This window comes from Acipenser ruthenus, chromosome 1 (assembly GCF_902713425.1).
Source record: "Acipenser ruthenus chromosome 1, fAciRut3.2 maternal haplotype, whole genome shotgun sequence".
NCBI lineage: Eukaryota > Metazoa > Chordata > Actinopteri > Acipenseriformes > Acipenseridae > Acipenser > Acipenser ruthenus.
Window position 1 is genome coordinate 77,071,140 of NC_081189.1, and position 12,643 is coordinate 77,083,782.

Sequence of the window (12,643 nt, forward strand, 5' to 3'; positions counted from 1 at the left end):
TAAAAAAAACCCTGGCTTTAAGGTGGTGAACGGTGGCGTGGAAAATTTAAATATAAATAAATCAAATGTATTTTTTTCAGTTTTTCAGTAAAGTTAAAGTTTGCTCATATTTATAGGTATAAGTTATGTTTTGCTTTTCAAAACTGGCGCCAATGAGGGGAAAAGGGCCCATGAAGATTCAGAATGGGGGCCTCACTGTATACCACAAGGTGTGGGTAGCAGCCGTGCAAGACCCCTGCATCCTGGGGCTGGACTTTCTCAGGCAAACCAGCAGCCAGTTAGGGGGGCCAGACCCTTGCTTTGGCTATCCAGGGGGAAATAGCCAACCCCTGGGGCAACCTTGTGAGGGTTGGGAACCCGCTTCTCAACGTGCCACTGCCAGATGTCTGCAGATGGGCCCATCCCTTGTGGCGGATAGATGGGGAAACCTACCAACCCCCCGGGGCGGCCCCGACCAAGACACCACTCCAGCGGCAGTGAACGCGGTCTGGCGCTGTAGCCGTGAGGGGCTTAGCCCGGAACAGCAGGTCCAGCTGCTGGAACTGTTGTTGGAGTTCCAGCACAGATTTGCGACTACACCAGAGGGGGCGGGCCGGATTCACTTGGTGCAGCACCTGCCGGCCCTGCCGACTACCCCAGGCCTGGCAGGAAGCAGCAGAAAAGGTCCTGAGTGAGATGCAGGGGGCAGGCCTCATTGAGCCATTCGACAGCCCTTGGACTGTGCCTGTGGACGGAGAATGGCAGTTCTGCGTCTACTACTGGCGGCTGAACGAGGTCACCCGTAAAGTCTTACCCTCAGCCCCGCATCGATTGGTCACCTGGACTTGGTCACCAGCTCGTCATGGTTTAGCTTGCCATACGTGAGAAGTGGCTACTGGCAAGTGGAGCTCGCCCTTACTGCCCGGCCAAAGACTGCGTTCTCCACCGGCCAAGAGCTGTAGCAATGCTCCTGCCATCTTCGAATGGCTGATGGAGAAGGTACTGATTGGGATCCTACCGCTACACTGCCTGGTGTACCTGGACGATCTGTTGGTGCACAGGTCAACCATCAGTGAGGCACTTCTGTGTGAGGTGCTACAATGGCTGGAAGTGACTGGCTTGAAACTCCGTCCAGACAAGTGCCGATTCATGCAATGAGAAGTCACCATCATGGGACACAGAGTAGGCGGTGAGGGCATCCATACTGAGCCAGAGGCTTGTCAAAAGGCTTTTAACTGCCTACGAGAAGTGTTGACCCAAGCGCCAGTGTTGCTGTCCCCTGATCCAGATCGCCTGTTCCTGCTTGACACTGACGCCAGCAATGAGGGGATTGTAACAGTCCTGTCGCAACGGCGGCCGGACATAGAGTGGGTGGTGATCTACTTCAGCCGGTCCCTGAGAAAACAGAGTGCTGATACTGTGTGACGCAACGAGAGCTGCTCGCAGTGGTAGCAGTGGTATGGCAATCCCACCACTACCTCTGTGGGCTGCCCTTTACCATCTGCACCAACCACGCTGCACTCCAGTGGCTGCTGTCCTTCTGAGAACCAGAGGGGCAGGTGGAATGCTGGATCAAGCAGCTTCAGCCATTCAATTACCAGATCCAACACCAGGCTGGGGAGCGCCATGCCAATGCTGATGCCATGTCACGGGGGACTAGCCAGTGTGGGGGGCCAGGCGACCATTGTCAGAGTTGAGGCGGCAACAAGACCGGGACCCCGACATGCAACCAGTGCTACCCTGGCTAGTAGCGCACCAGTGGCCTCCCTGGGATGAGATCTCCTTTCAGACTGTAGCTACCAAGGGACTCTGGTCACAGTGGAGTAGTCTAGCCATCAGAGACAGCGTACTACAGCGGCTGTAGCGAGAGCCGCATGGATGTGGATGACTACTGCTGGCACTATGATGAGTGTGTGGTACGAAAGAGACCCCCGGGCTGGTCGCACGCCCTGCTGCAACAGTTTCCCATTGGAGGCCCCATGGCGTGCATAGCGGTTGACATCTTAAGCCTGATTATCAAGTGGCCTGAAGCATGCACGCTGCCAGACCAGGAGGCAGTGATAGTGGCAGAAATGCTGCTGGAGGGGTTCTTCTGCTGGTTCGGGGTCCTGCAAAAGCTCCACATGGACTAGGGGTGCAATTTTGAGTCTTGGGTCTTTGCAGAGATGTTGGATCCACAAAACATGCACCAGCTCGCCATTGCCACCGCAGCTCACCAGAGGAAATGGGACTTTTACCTGCTGCTGATCTTGTTGGCATACCGTACGCCATTCAGGAGTCCACTGACTGCACCCCCGTGCTGCTGATACTTTACAGGGAGCTCCAGACCCTGGCTGAGCTGCTGTTTGGCCGCCTGCCAGACACTGCGGAGGACATCCCTGGTCTGGAATACACCAAACACCTGCAGGACCGGCTTTACAATGCACACTGCTTCGCCTGCAGGCATCCGCCGGAAGCGGTATTACGACATTTGAGAATGGGAATTAGTCTGGGTCTATAGCCCCCCACGAAAATGAGGCCACTGCCCCAAGCTGGACAGTGTCTGAATAGGACCCTGCCGGGTCCTGGAATAGCTTGAGGAGGTGGTCTACAGTCCAGCTTCCACCACAGGACCACAAAGTCGTGTTGCATTGGGACTCTCGCCCCATACTGGGGGAGGGGCACTAATGACTTTGTGGATGGGGCTGGGGACCCACACTCACCAACACCTGGAACATAGGCATCACCAGGAGCACTTGCCAGCCAGCAGCCCGCTGGGTCTGGACTTGGCCACAGTGCGTTTAGCGATTGGGGGCACCCCAGCTACTACCTCTCCCCGCCGACCGCTACAGACAACTGCCTTGCCACCTCCGGGAATATGTGGCCTTCTCAGGTACGAGAAGGACAAAGGGTCTGGTGCCAGGAATGTGTTATTGTGTTTGGATTCTGCAGAGCTGTGTGCAGAACTGGGTTGCATAAAAGAGCAGCCTGCGTGTTAGCAGTTTTTGTGGAGTGTTGTGGAGTTTTTGGAGAGTATTTGCTGAATACCTGCTTCTATGTCTTCTATGTCTTTCTTCTTCACTGAGTTATTACAATTTGTTGTTTTTTTTTTCATTTGGGAGCAATAGTATGGTTTCTTTTCTATTTTGGATTAATAGCAAAAGTAATCCCCTGGTAAATATAAAACTAGAATATGTAACCAATGTGAACATTTTATTTAATCAAATCAGCAAAATAAAAATGTTTTAGTGTTCATTATATTCTGTAAATTAAAACGACCTTTAGAACCAGTAAAATGGTAGTCTTAATTTAAATCTGTTATAATGGGGTGTGGGGAAAATAATCTATACAAAAATAATGGATATGGTGCTTCATTATCCCACTAACCTATTCAATACCATCGTATGTGTGCACTTTTCAGTGCAAAGTTAAATAAATACTGTACTACAGCACTGCAAGCAGCTAGGAGGAGCTAATAATGGCAACAGTGTTGTAATAATGTGACTCATGGTTTCTGCTCCTGGAGGTGTATTGTCCCTGGTACGTTGCCGTTGAAAAACTGGTCACATTCGTTTGTTGATCAGAGATACTCAGATTCAATTCAGGACTCTCAGGAAGGGCGAGGTGAGAGGCATGTTATTACGTGAGTTGAGAACAAAAATGAGAATTTGATGAGTCTTTAGGATATCATTTAAATATGAGAAAGTGTTGCAATGGGTAGTATATAAAATAAGGTTTATTTTGTTGTTCAACGTTACATTACAACAAACGAGAGATTAATGGATGCAGACGACCTATAACCATGTTTGCTTGTTTTTGTATTGTTGGTTAAGTGATCATTACTAATTGATTTACAAATTGTTATCTACTGATTTTCACGACAGAAGTGTTAAATAGCGTCAAAATAAATACACGTTTACATTTTTGTTTTTACAACCGGTATATAATTGTTGAGGTCTTTTGCAAAACGATTAGCTTTACACTAAGCGCTCCAGTGGTTTCGTCATGTTTGGGTTCTTTTATCACCCTCTGTCACACTACATCCTAACCACTTAACCAGTTGTAGTAAAACGTGATTATTATATTGCGTCAATTTAGCCCAAGTTATTGAGAGTACTGTAACGGTTGTGTTTGTAGCGGTCCCCGTGATCTACTTTTTAATTGATAGCTAAACGTTTTCACAGTTTATTCTTCTATGTTTTATGACAAGTACATCTGACCCGTCTGGTAACATTGTTGGGTTATTCACAAATCAGATTGCATACAATTATGTGTTTGGCATGCCTGGAGTCCATAATCTTGCAAGTAAAAATCGTTTTGTGATGTGTATTAATGGGGGGTGGTGTTGTGGGGAACATAATCTTAAAAAAAAAAAAAAAAAAAAAAAAAAAAAGTAGCCCATAGTCAGGCGGCCTCCCATTTGATCTCTTTGTTTTAATGTTTGAACAAGGTTTGTCTTGCAGCAAACGGGCACCTGATACTGTTAAAATGGCCATCCTTCAACCGTTTTTTAACTGGCTATTCTCTTGCTGTGACACAACCTCCAAATAGCAGACTTCCTCAAAATGTAAATTGGAACATTACCACCAATTTTGGTGTATCTCAGGACTGTGTTGTGTGTGTAATTGGTATCTGGATTGCTAATCACTTTTCATTATTATATAAGCAATTATTGTTATTTTTACCATCTTTCCTGCTATTGATTGTTAGCTTCCACTTTGCAGCTCTGTTATCTCTACAAAAACTAGACTTATTATAAAATTCTTGTGAAAGATTTGGTCTGAATTTCCCTCCAATGACAGTTATAGGCTACATTTGCTTGAAATGGTTACCTTTTCACTGGTATTGTTTAGTTTTCAAGAGTTTCGGCCCAACAAATTTGAGCTCAGTTTTAATAAAACCCAATATAAATGTATGCTTTGTAAACTAACAACCCCAAAAAACACTTCCACTAGTTGTATAGTATAATTTTCCAGGGAGTGTCAGTTATGAACATTTTTCACATGTGACCTGTTTACATGGACTATTAATGCAGTGATAAAGAAAGCATTTACTTAGAACCCTTGAACTTTCTCCAGCACCTCCCCCACTCTCAGGCTATTCTCTCATGTTTGTTTTAGATTGCGAAAAACATAGAGAAATTTTGCAATGCAATAGTTGGTCATATATTGTACAGTAACTCGGTTCATAACAGTGCATGGTACTGTATCTCTGCAAACCACAAGTCAATTATGTGCCCAAATGTTCAGCAGCATGTAATTGAAAATGTTTTGAGCAAATCTGTTTAGTTTCATGCAGGAAAGTTATTAACCCGACTGAATTAATGATTTAAAAATAATATTTAATTGAGACTTATAAGCATTCATGTCTGATTCAGCAGGCAGTATTTCCTGTTGGATAAGGCCCTGGTAACAGTTAAGTGAGGCTAATAATTAACCATAGCATTTGTGTTAAATATAGTAATTTAGCCACAAAGTCATACAAAAAACAAGTTAAAGACGGATCGGTTCTTGCTAGCTGTAAAGAGTTAACAGAAAGTTAACTGAAAAATGAACATCAGGATGCTTTAGTTGTCAGGAAACACAGGGTTACATGTTACAGTTCAGAGGTAGAACGAAAAGGCCTAGTTGGGGTCAAAGCAGTTGACTAGTTGCCATTAAATGACATGTTAGGTGGCGCAGTGGGTTGATTCACAAGCATAGATTTTTTCTCTTTTTGAGTTCTTGTTTTGTATTTGGCTTAGGTCACAATTGAAAATAATTGGTTAGGCTCCGCTTTACTGGGGCAGTATTGTGACTGAACAGACAGACCTAATTTTAATTCTATTTATTTTAGCTATTTTTTTATATCACTTGTGATTAAATTCACAAAATGTAAAATAAACAGAAACTCAATAAGCCATTATTTCTGTGTATTTGTATTGAGGGGACAGCAGAAAAAAAGTTCCAAACTTCAAAGCACAGTATATGAATTTAACAGAAACAGGAATCTCTTGTCCCAAATGAGACACATACTTGTCTAATCTGGGGTATATGGAAACACCTGTCTGTCCAATTCAGAACTTCTTTTGCACAAAAGAAAGGGTAATTATCTTCCTCTTGATAACAACAGCTGTTTGCTGTTGACAAAGGGAATCTTTCTAGGCTGCTAGTAATTGTAATTGTGGTTTTGACTTTTAGATTAACAGTTCATCTTTTGTTATAAGGTATGATGGCAAGCAATCTGATTAGGGAGAATGATAGTGCCTTAACACTCATCTGTTTACCTGTTTAACAATATAATCAGCTTCATCAAGGTCTTTCATGGCAATGTTCAATTTGCAGTACATCATCATCATTACAGATAGTAACAAGCAAAGCAAGATGATCATTTATGGACCCAAGAGTGTGTTAGTTGTTCATTTTGTAACATCACCAGTTTTATTTTATTTTGCAGAAAATGGTGCACATTGTCAGTGAGAGTTAGAGTAGCTGTTATCTACTTCATGCTAATACTGGACTTGGCTTTCAGTAAGATACAATGAGATAAAAAGGTGAGGACCAACCAAGACATATCATTGCTGTACTAAATGAGCCTTCAGTACTTTTCCTCTGCCAGGTAACGTGGATTTCCTATTGGCCAGGTGTTGAGGGCTGCAGTGTAATGCTGGCTCCAGGGATCAGCTTTTTTGCGGCCTCCCTGGCGCATCAGCACACACAGTGGCAGCAATGCTGGCTCCAGGGATCAGCCTTCCTAGCGCCTCAGCATGGCAACTGCCTGGAATGGGCTGGGTGGGGACTTCGCAGGGGTCATCAGGTGGGCACCTTCTGTCTTCAGTGTTTCATCAACTAGCCTACAACACCTCAGGAAGCCTTGACAGTGATGCTGGAGTCCCAGCACAACTCCCCTCCCTCCACCACCACCCCAGTTTACTTACCTTGCCATCCATTCCTTTTTATTGATGTCAACTTCCTCCATCACTTGCCTTACCCATCCATTTCTTTTCATTGCTGTTAACTTCATCAGTCACCTCTCTTTTGAGGTCCCCAATCAGATTTTCTCTGCCTCCTCAGATAAAGCCTTCACTATTCGCTGCATTCCTGTACACTGAATCCAATATCTGTGAGTGTGCGACAAATCCCAGACAACCCACCTCTACTGGATAAACCAGCTGTTCCACCTCAGTGACTGACTCGGCATACTGGAGTTTCTTCCTGTCATATGCCTTCTCCATGGAATCCTCCCAGGACAATGTCAGGTCGAAGGGTAGTTGTAGAGTCTTGGGTGGAAAAATAAAGCACTGACCTGCCTGCATTCTCCAATCTCGAGCAGCCTCCAGTTGTCCCAGGCGACTCTTCATTCTAATAAGCTTTCCTGTTGGTTGCTCTCCTGGATGGAGGAATGTCGTTCTCTGTGTGCAACTATTGCTGGTATTGGCAGTGAGCTGTTGATCTTATTACACCATTCCTCCAATGCTAATGCGCCGAATGAAGCAATCCTGGCTAAGAGCCACCTTCACATCCCGTAAGAATCTGCTTCAGGGTAGCTGGAGATGAACACAAAGGACTTGCAAGGCTCTACTCTAGAACATCACATGTGGACCTGATTATAAATCTGATCCTCCTCTGTTCCATTGTCCACAGGTCTTGCCAGCCAATCTTACGCTGTTCCACATTCTCCCATCTCATCCATTCTCCCTGCTTCGCTTGGGGCACCGCTTTGACACACCTCATCCTCTCCTCCTGCTTTTGCACTTTAGTAACTTCCTTCTTTCTGCTGGAGGTGGTTTGTGCCACACTTTTTTACATTGCGAACAAAGAATAATGATTTAAGCAGCTGATTGCAATTAGTGTATTTGTAGCCTGTATTTTCTTTTGAATATTGGTCTACAGTGATTGAGGTCGTTAAACATTTTATAATTCTGTATTCACACTACACTGTTAAGTGCCCTTGGATCTCTTTGGGAGCATTTAAAATGACCAACCAGAGTACTGTACTTTATCACACTCTTCTTGAATCCAACATAAGGTCCCTACATACAATAATTATATTATTTTCTTGATTATGAATTATTGTAATTAGTTGCATACATTTATTTGTGATAATGTTGAGACAAAATGGTCCCTCTTCACAAAGCTTTATTCTCTCCTGCTGGGGATGTATATCCCTGTGGGGGTTATAATGGAGGTTAGCAGAGACACCTACATTATTGTATAGAAGGTCAGTCTGTCTGTATGTACAGTATGTCACATTTTAACCTGTATTCTATTCATAAAACACACTGAAACCCTTCAATAAAACTTTGTGAATTACTAACTCTTACAGTTAAAAACAATGTTATTTTATTATTCAAAAACCTGCTTTAAATAAACCTTGTAGGTAAATGGACTTGAACTACTGCAGGGTGTGGCTGATTCTATTGTATTTTTCACGTAGGATGGCGGTTGTGCTGAGATGACTAAAGGGGCTAGGCGTTGAACTCTATGAATCACATGAAGGTATGCCATCTTTGTTTAGGCTATTTTATTCCTTGTCAAGGTTACCATATTTACACTTGAATAGCATGCAGAAAAGTAGCAGTGTTGATGCCAATGATTGAATGATTTTTATTTATTTTTTTTAATATAAATTTAGTCGTTGCCAATTATTTTTTATTATTTTCTCCCAATTTGGAATGGCCAATTGTTTTATTATGCTCAGCTCACCGCTACCACCCCTGCGCTAACTCGGGAGGGCGAAGATGAACACACATGTCCTCCGAAGCGTGTGCCGTCAGCCGACCGCTTTTTTTCACACTGCGGACTCACCATGCAGCCACCCAAAAGCTACAGCGTTGGAGGGCAACGCAGCTCTCGGGCAGCTTACAGGCAAGCCCGCAGGCGCCCGGTCAGACTACAGGGGTCGCTGGTGCGCAGTGAGCCGAGGACACCCTGACCGACTTAACCCTATCTCCCCCCGGGCGGTGCTCGGCCAATTGAGCGCCGCCCCTGGAAGCTCCTGTCCTCGGTCGGCAAAGGAATAGCCTGGACTTGAACTCGCGACGTCCAGACCATAGAGCGCATCCTGCACTCCACGTGGAGCGCCTTTACTGGATGCACCACTCGGGAGCTGATTGAATAATTTTTGTGTTTATACATATAGCAATAAGCTTTGGCTTGCGCAAATACAGATGTTTACTCCCTGTTTTGGATACATGGCTAAGCACATGGCTAATCTGATACCACGTGAACTAAGAAAAATACTGTTTTTTACATATTTTATTATTTGCACCAGATTGGAACCCCACAACTAGACAGAACATAGGCATCCAAACAAAAATGAGCAGTCTGAATCTGTAGATGTGTGCCTCATCAGAAGCCAGTTTTTTAGGGAAGGGTGAGCTAGTGTGACTGTCAAAGATTAGAAACAGAGAACATTACCACACCTGGGCTTCCCAAAACTGCACACAACGGACTATCTAATCACTTAAGCAGGTGATGAAACTTGGTTATTATATTATTTAGCACATGTTGTTGTTTTTGCAAAACCTCCTCAGACACTTCTTCAACAGCTCATACTGTATCTAATAAATCGTTTGACCTGTGGCGTCCGCTGTATGGTAGCCATGGCTTGGTTTACATGCACGTGAAATTGACTCTACAGTCATGACTGTGTGATGTTGTCACGCGAATACATCGTGAACACAGTAAAAAGACATCCTTTTAGCAGCTCGACTTTAAGGGCAGGGTCAATCGCTTTCTCATGATAAAAATAGCTGTAAAAACCCATGTAAACCAGAGCAGGAATCGTGCTTGTGGCTCACGAAATTTCAGCATTCAAGATCCCGTTCTTCCGACTTAATCTCACGTAATCTCCAGCAGAAAAGTCGTACAAAACATACCCCCCCCCCCCCCCTCCCCAAACACACACACAAGCACACACAATGTACATTTATGGACTACTTAGAACCGCCGAGGTTATACTCATACCTACAATCGCTGACAGCAGTCATTATCACGGCACATTTTAAACATCGTCATTATTAAAATGAAAGACAAACTATCGGATACAACTCAAAAGCACATCACATCGATCATCTGCACAGCCAAAACGCCATATTTAAATGAACACTTAAACATAAGAGTTTATTTTGTAACTTACCACATATAAAGCACTACTTAAATAAATAAATAAATAAATAAATAAATAAACATTTCAAAAGAAACTAGTGTGTAAACAGGTGTATGTACAGTACATACAAAACTGTAAAAACAAAAGCAGTTTTTAATCTAAATGAAAGTAACATGTGATTTATCTCGAGTGTGTGTCACTCGCAGCACAGAATCCAGCTTGAGCTGCTGCAGCCTGAAACTTTGCAGTTTTCTGATCAAAATGTTTAAGAACATAAGAAAGTTTACAAATGAGAGGAGGCCATTCGGCCCATCGTGCTTGTTTGGTTGTTAGTAGCTTATTGATCCCAGAATCTCATCAAGCAGCTTCTTGAAGGATCCCAGGGTGTCGGCTTCAACAACATTACTGGGGTGTTGGTTCTAGACCCACACAATTCTCTGTGTAAAAAAGTGCCTCCTATTTTCTGTTCTGAATGCCCCTTTATCTAATCTCCATTTGTGAGCCCTGGTCCTTGTTTCTTTTGTCAAAAAAGTCCCCTAGGTCGACATTGTCAATACCTTTTAGAATGTTGAATGCTTGAATCAGATCACCGTGTAGTCTTCTTTGTTCAAGACTGAATAGATTCAATTATTTTAGCCTGTCTGCATACGATATGCCTTTTAAACCCGGTATAATTCTGGCCGCTCTTCTTTGCACTCTCTCTAGAGCAGCAATATCATTTTTGTAACAAGGTGACCAGAACTGAACACAATATTCTAGATGAGATCTTACTAATGCATTGTAAAGTTTTAACATTACTTCCCTTGACTTAACATTACTTCCCTAGCCACAGTGTTTCTGCTGAAGTGCTGTGGCTAGCTTCAAGATGAATTCTCTCCTCCTTTGTACAAAATGAAGGAATTGTTGGCTGCCAGGTCCAGTAGAGATAACAACAGGCTTGTATATATATATTAAAAAAAGGAATATTGCAGGTTATATTTGTTTAAAGCTTGATGTGTTCCCCGGCATAAGAAGTCGACACAAATCCAGATGTGAAACAAAAACAACTTCGATTTTATTACACAGGACTCTTTGCTGCCTTCCTACTCTGTTCTTGCTCATGTCCTGTTAGTGCAGTGACGAGCCTAATGCGCCCGCCCAGGAACACAGTAACACAAAACAATAGGCTCCGCACATATTGCTACAAAATTCAAAATAAAAACATGTATTGTAATAGGCGGTTCTAATGTGACGCATAGGGGGGGCACGCCTCGTCAGGTGCCCCCCCAGATTTCTGCCAGGCAGTGGCTTAGCCACTGCGTTAGGATCGTTCACACTGAAACATGTGTAAGAAATAAAGAAATTGCATTATTGTTATATTTTTCACTTCCCATTATAGTCTATGCAGGGCGGACGCGGCACGGGCAGCGCTGATTTTTCTTTTCGCTTACGGAGCGAACTTGTTATTTACCGCGTTGCTGTCAACCAATGAGAATACATAAGCAAGCTGCACCACACACAGATGCATGTAACATATAAGCTATGACTGTATATGCTATGTAGCCTAACTACTACACACATAGATGGGGTAGAGGACATCTACTATGTAATGAGTAGCCTATGTATTTACGTAGAATGCACTCGCCTAACGACATATCTTACTGCCAGTTGACCTCTCCAGCGGCCAGCCTACTTAATAAGATTATCATTTTTCACGGATTGTGCAGCCAGCTTCATCAAGGGACGGTAACCAAGTCCATCCAGGTCTTGGAGATGGAGTGGTAAATGTACAACCTATTATTAATTGAATAACTATAAAGAAATAAATCAGAATGAAAACAGTTCTGGACGCTGCTGAGAGAGAAACGGCAAAACTGTTTCATTTCCTGAGTTCGGTTACCTATTTTCATTCTGATTATTTGTTTAGGCTACAGCGCATCCGTCAGCTCAACAAAGCCTGATAGGCTAGCGAATGTCAGTGCAGTGCAATACCATAAAAAATGAGTGGTTGGATTTGCTGTCAATCAACCCAAGTTTTTTTTTTTTTGGATCAGCTGTTCGTACTTTTTTTATTTTATTTTTTTATTTTTTTATTTTTAAAGGCACTGTAGTTATACAATGTAGTTAATGCAACTGTGTGCACAAGTCCCTCCTCCCCCGAACCTCCAGAAGATTAGGTACCACCGGCAGTCCTGCGTCAGTCAAACAGTAATTAAATTAGTCAGGATTTGTGAAATTAAATAAAATTGTTTGCTTTGCTTTGAACATCAAATGTCAGTTAACAAAAATGAACAACCATAAGTACGAATTAAATTATATATTATATTAAAAGTTCAAGTCCTTTGCTTTGTATTTCCTTTTTTGTTTTTAATCAGAAGTGTTCTAAACGGAATCTTTTTTTTTTTTTTTTTTTTTTTGGCCAAACAGTGTATTTGGTTATTGGATAAAAATAAAAAAAAGATTGTTCTTTATTTTTCGAAAATAAAACGTCAATGCACTAATAAGAAATCAGCTTGCCAATTGCACCAGTGTGATTACTCACCTTAAAAAAGTTACCATTTCCACCCTCTCCCGAAAAAAATCCTGGCTACGCCACTGTTGCCAGGGTTTATTATTT

General features: G+C 43.0%; 1 protein-coding gene across 6 annotated transcripts in view; it reads left to right on the plus strand.

Moving 5' to 3' along the window:
- Window positions 1-3,456: 3,456 nt before the first annotated feature.
- The window catches only part of zdhhc21 (zinc finger DHHC-type palmitoyltransferase 21), a 41,520-nt gene continuing 32,333 nt past the window's right edge, over window positions 3,457-12,643 (plus strand). For 3 of the 6 annotated variants that reach the window (XM_034035584.3, XM_034035583.3, XM_059030053.1), the window contains exons 1-2: window positions 3,457-3,601; window positions 8,374-8,435. The gene's annotated coding sequence lies outside the window, so the exon portion shown is untranslated. The remainder of the gene's footprint in view (window positions 3,602-8,373; window positions 8,436-12,643) is intronic. The other 3 variants (XM_034035585.3, XM_034035586.3, XM_034035587.3) reach the window with 1 other exon arrangement.